Consider the following 6,274-nt stretch of genomic DNA (forward strand, 5'->3'; position numbering starts at 1 on the left):
TTGCAATATAAATAATGATTTTTTCTTAGTTTCTTAATTATGTAATTAATTTTAAGTAAATTATTGTACTTATAATTTATTTTATGTAATAAATTACTAAAAACTACGGTTACGTTTGACAAAGACTATAGACATACAGTTGCATGTTTACAGTTCCAGCTGATAGAGCAACGTGTGTCGACCATCCGTCATTAGTGTGTGCCAACCATGACGTCAGACGCGAGGAAGTATCGCCAAGGTTGGCACCTAGAATGTTTCTCACCTTCAGTGCGCTGAGTGGTGTTGCTTTGGAATGGTTGGACATGCAGACCAGTGAGCTGTGGGTTAAGTGAATTAACTTGCTTTGCGAGTGTCTCGTCAGGCTTTGAAATTAGCTTCAAATGCAAAAGATGAGAATAGTTCCCATACAAAGTGTAGTTTGCATTGTCCCAGATGCTTTGATATCTATATCTTTTATTTAGTATCGGGAATTGACACTTTGTAAAGCAAGCAATGCAAATGTAATTGTGCATTTATAAGCAGTGAACATAAACTGAATCAGGCTTTCCAATTACAATTTGCGTCACTGTAAGGGACCATAAGTTTTCTTGAAATACTTTGTGCCCCAACAACTTGACGACTTGCGGACTTCAGTCTCAGGTGTTGGCCCACAGCTACCTAACAAACTTCGAGTACACGGGATTCCAGAGCCAGCCAGATGTCTGCTGTTGCTCTGGATAGACAGTACCGGTGGAGGTCAAATCTGCAAGACTTAAGTTCTCACCTCCAACCACCTGCTCCACTTCCTCGATCTACCTGCATTCTCAACTACCCTAGACAGCCCACTCACTCGATCGCTGCAGGCCAAATAATAAGTTCTCATCTTGACTCATCTTTCGGCCACTCTCACGCCCTCCAGAGTCAGTCGGTGTTACCCACACCCTCTCACATTTTTAATTACCCAAATCCATCCTCACTCACATCCACCCACACTCCCATCACCCAACAGTCTACTACACAGTCATCAAAACGTGACTGTAATCCAAACCCTTCGCTGAACGTGAAGATGCATGCTCAAGTCACTTCGGCCAGCCTAGCTGTTAGCACTATTGAAGACATCGCGGCTCCAAGGAAACTGTCGTCAGGGGTCCTCTCCTCAGAACATATTTATGAGCCCCAAAGTCTTGCTCCTAGTTCTCCCCACACTTCTTGTAACTCAAATACGACTACCATCACTACGACAGTTCTGTGCCAAGCCAGCGACACCAAGACATTCACCAATGCAAGCCCTAACACCACTTCTTTAGCTCACTTTACTGCAACTAATCATGAATCCACTGAATCATCAGACGAAAATCAAAGTAACTGCTGTTGTAGGGCCAAGAGCTACAGCAAATGCAGCAGCAGGAATAGCGTGGTTGCTAAGAACAAGGGCGGCTGTTTCCAGCGACGGCGACTTATTGACGAGGAAGGGTATATCAGAAGAGCGGCATGTGTGTGCGTCAACAAGGAAGAAACTCAGGTAGGGAGTTAATCCATCTTCTCATATATATATATATATATATATATATATATATATATATATATATATATATATATATATATATATATATATATATATATATATATATATATATATATATATTGATTCCAAAATGAATAAGGGTCTTTCTTACTGCATTAACAACCAACTGTATTTACTGTACACAGCGTTAAAGGAATGGGTGGTCTGGAACTAGAGGTTTTGCGCGGAAACCTATTTGTTGATAGATGGACGGGAGACGCCCATAACATTACTGGTATACATCTTACGCTTGACGGGCGCATAAAAATTAGAATGCCAATTCGTGATGCATAAGTGGATCAGATATATTAATCGTTTCACGCGAATTAAATAAAAATCTTAAAATATGCCCTTAACTTAGGTTCAGTAAACCTAAGTTCTTCAGTAAATTAGGGCAGAACTAAACACAGGGACCTCCACTTTGACGTTTCATATAGTCTGTTTACCAAGTTGATTTTTTTTAAGTGATTTACCAGCATCTTCCTTTTTATATCTCCTTTCACTCGGTTTTGAAGAAATATTACAATAATACTTTAAGGTATCGAGTAGAAGACGAAACAGTAGGTTCAAGTTGATTAAATTACATCGTGGTAGAGAGGCGAGTGTGATGTCCCATCTGAAGACTAGTTGAACAAAACGCTGTCTGTCGCTCTGGCGGTGTAACGTTTAGAATATGCACCCCATCGGAATATCCACTCCTCAGTCATTATACACACCTCCAGCTGTTATTAGCATACATTTAAGATGTAATACCTCTTGTTTATGCTTGAATTTTGTTGAATATACAGTACATGAGAACATTCTAAGACATACAACAATGACCTCTAGGCTCTAGCTAACTTAAGTACAACTGGTCAAACCTGTATATTATTTGAGGACATTTCTTTATTACCTTACTTAAACCATCCTAACTTATATTCAAGGTCTGTGTTGTCACGACCTGCGTATTGGGGGGAATACACGTTATATATTATATATTGACTGGGGTACTAAACATTTGTTTAATATCCACAAGGGAGTTCATTAATACTGTTAACGCTCATAGGAGCGTTATTGGTTTGTTGCTGGAGAAATAAACCCTCAACGTTGACGCGTACCATATAATTCGGTCAAAACCTGTTAAAGAACAATTCACATATAACAAATGCTGTCACCTCAGGACACATAGAATGAATAATACAATCAATATACAGTACATAGCCTGTTAACATCTTAAGTATAACTCACATGTTACATTTGTTGATACATCAGGAGACAAGTTGTATAATATGATCAAATTACAGTACAAAAATATACTTATTAAAGTTATTTAGAGTTTATATTTACGTTTTAGGGTCTTGGGTTCGACCAGCGTGTTGTTTCTTCTGCAAGAATTGGTAGACTACTGAGTAATCGCCATCCAATCGCAGCCCTAGACGAGGGCATCTGTTTTATATTAGACGACCAACAAACACGTTGTCAGCGGTAACATCTCAACCTCTCTCTCTCTCTCATGTTTATCTTACTGTGGCGGTAACAAATACCAATTAAAATGAAGAGTGTATGTGACTGGTAAGTGGAAGCTTTTGTAATATTGTTTAATACAGTATCTTCCTTTAAAAGAAAAGTGTGTGGAAGATGCAAGAAACTGATGTTACAGGGTATTTAAAGCACAAGAGTGATAAACGTTTAAGTTTTCTTCTTGGTAAAGGAGTTGGATATGTAAAGATGCCAAGATGGCAGAGTGATTTGCGTAGAATAAGCATCCCGGGAAGAGAAGAAATTACGCTTTCCATCCGTGCATTCGAACAGTAATTTGAAGAAATAAGGACGGATCTTGATCAAACTTAGTTTTTTAATTAAGTAGAGCTTAGAGTGTGAGACCCAAAATATAGTGTCAAAAGTAAATATATTTTTATTGGAGTTCCAAATAAAAACGTATAAATTCTTCATATTTTCAACAAAAGATGGCGATGACAGTTCACTTAAAGCGTACTTGGAAACATTTAGGTATCTGACGTTACAATAATTCAAGTGGGAAATTTTACTGGTAAACACAAGATCAGTCGGAGTGTTATTTGACAGTGTTAGTTGTATAGAGTGCTCGTAGTTTCTTATACAAGCGAAGATGGATTAAATCAAATGGTAAGGTATTGTTAGTTGTGAAGTGTGTGCAACACGCTGAAGGAGGGTTTGTGTGCTGTGCTCATGTTCACAGTGACAATCTATCACTGGTATACGGTGACGCTTCTATCAAGGCACAGGTCCATAAGATGGTCGTATTATTGTGCCGTTATCGACATTTGGTTTAATATTCGTCCATTGGCTCTCCTCGGGTTCCCGCCATGTTTACTGGAGGCTATACTCCTCAATTAGTCACTTGTCTCCTTTGTTAATTTTTTGCAAAAGCTGCCAATTTGCACAAGATTTGAGCAAAACAAAAAAATAACCAATTCTCAAACCAAAACCTGAGGACAGCTAATGGACAAATATTTACTGACATTTGTTCTCTGTGGGGTCTAAAACAGCAGAATTCTAAAACTAGGCGTAAGGTAAACAAGGGAAGGACAAGTTCTCTCACTTCCACCTCTTCATATTGGTTCTGTAAGTGTTTAGAGTAAGACGTAGTAAGGCAATTACAGCCGTGATTTGATTTACACCGTCCTGCTCATATTATTTGTAGGTTAATCGGGACATTAGTGAGCGAGACATGTCTAGATCCCAGAGTCTCATGGCATCATTTTAATACTGCTCGTATCAAGAAGCTTCCCCGGCTGATAGAAGAACGCAAGCGAAGGTTGATAGCAGTGCCTTATGTAATACTGTAAGTACAGTAGTCAGCCATTTGTCTTTATATATATATATTTTTTTTCGTGTTAGGTACTAAACTTGAACTATAATGCAGCCTGCCTGGAAAAATTACTCTCACTGAAGCAGAATACAATTTGATTAGTCAGGATCCAAGAATGAAATTAAATTTGGTCGTGGGATATGCGCAAGTGTTATCAGTCCATTAAATGGTCTTCTTGATAAAGTTAAGTAAGGGATGCGACATCGTTAAATCAGGTTTATGACGATAGCGTTATAAATTTAAGTTTTTGTTCAGGAGTTAATTTTTAAACTCAAAACTGTTCGTGTCCCTTGATATCATTTGCGTTTTGAATGTTTTATAAGAATATATTATTGGTAAATGCATGCAACAGAAAATAATTTGCGTTTAATAAACACTCTATTACTTACATCTTGACAGTTTACAGTTTAGGTTTTTATGTTTCACCAGTGCGGTTTGTACGAATGAGCAGGTTAGATGAGGGCTTATTTTTTCTGTTCATTTTCTAATGTTTTTTCTTGTGAAATTGCCGCGTCTGTACTAATGCTACCACATTTTGCCTGAAGCAAAACTCAAGCGTATGTTTTTGTCTTATGATTTGTACGTATTGTTTTTGTTGTACTCGAATTATGTATTCTATACTTTTGCCTCATTATTTACTGTGAAGTTTTTATAAGGTAAACACGTGTCATTTGTTTTTTACCGAAAAGATCTTAACCATAGTTGCCACAGATCTCCATTGGACCTATCTCAGCCTCTTTTAAGGATTTGTCGTCGTACTTACTTGGTGTTAGCATTTTTTAACTCCGCCATGGTTAGAGAAAGTAACCATACAGTGAAGGACATTTAAGTAGGAAGTCGACGTGGGTCGCGTAGATCAGCAGATGTTCAGGAATAAGTTACGAGACGTCATCTGGTGGGCAGCAACTGGTGAAAGGTATACAGACAAGATGAGGAGTGGCGGAGAAGGTCAACTCCGTTTCGCCTGCCCCCTCTGCTGCTGGTGCGTTTCCAGGGACAATTTTTTTTGGGGGGGGGCAACCATTGATCTTTTTGATAAGAGAAAACTTTGATTTCGGGAATTATTGTTTTAGTGAATATTAGGGTGATCCCTAAACTTAAATGTTTCTTCACTTTGAAGACATCTTTGCAGCCGCTGAATTGTTTGCTTAATACAATTCCGGACAAAGACTTTACTGTTTGTAGTTTGTACAGTATACAACTCTTAACGGCTTCTTTAATATTAGTCGATGCCATAGCGGACGAAATAGTAGTATGTGACATTCATTTAGGGCTAGGTTGTCCGAACGATAGTAACACCTTGATCTTCGCTGTATTTGACCAGGCTTTCTCGAAGGTCAACACGTCTGGAGACTCGCCCGGGTACCTCTCCCGTATCCTTGTTCCCTTTTATTTGAACGGTTTAGTAGAAATTACGTTTTTTAAATGTCATTCATTGTTTAAACGAACGATGAGTATGATTCCTAAACTGATTTGCATGTTCCTGAGCTTGGAAACGTTAGCTTTATGCGGGTCGCTCCCAAGGCTCCAGGAAGCGGGAAATGGGGGCAGTCACGAGCGGGTAAGGACTGACATAAGGTCAACTCAAAGAAAGTGAAATAAATGATCATAAAGTTCAAGGGGCGATTGTATAGGTAAAAAAAATCCCCTATGCAGTAATCAGTGAATCTAAAACACGGCTATTTACATTACTTTTTAATTTGTTACGCATTAGTGGACCATGCCTTTAAATGTGATAACCGGTTATTTCACTCGTTGATAATGACCGTTGACCGGTAATCAAAGGAGAAGGTTAAGGAATATATTATGAGATAGCTATTTAGTTGGTACTGCCAGGAGTGAGGCTGTATTGCTTCTGTCGTAGTCCATTCCAACACGAGAACGTTGTACTAAATTTGCCT

This window comes from Homarus americanus, unplaced genomic scaffold, assembly GCF_018991925.1.
Source record: "Homarus americanus isolate GMGI-L3 unplaced genomic scaffold, GMGI_Hamer_2.0 scaffold40248, whole genome shotgun sequence".
Taxonomy (NCBI): Eukaryota; Metazoa; Arthropoda; class Malacostraca; order Decapoda; family Nephropidae; genus Homarus; species Homarus americanus.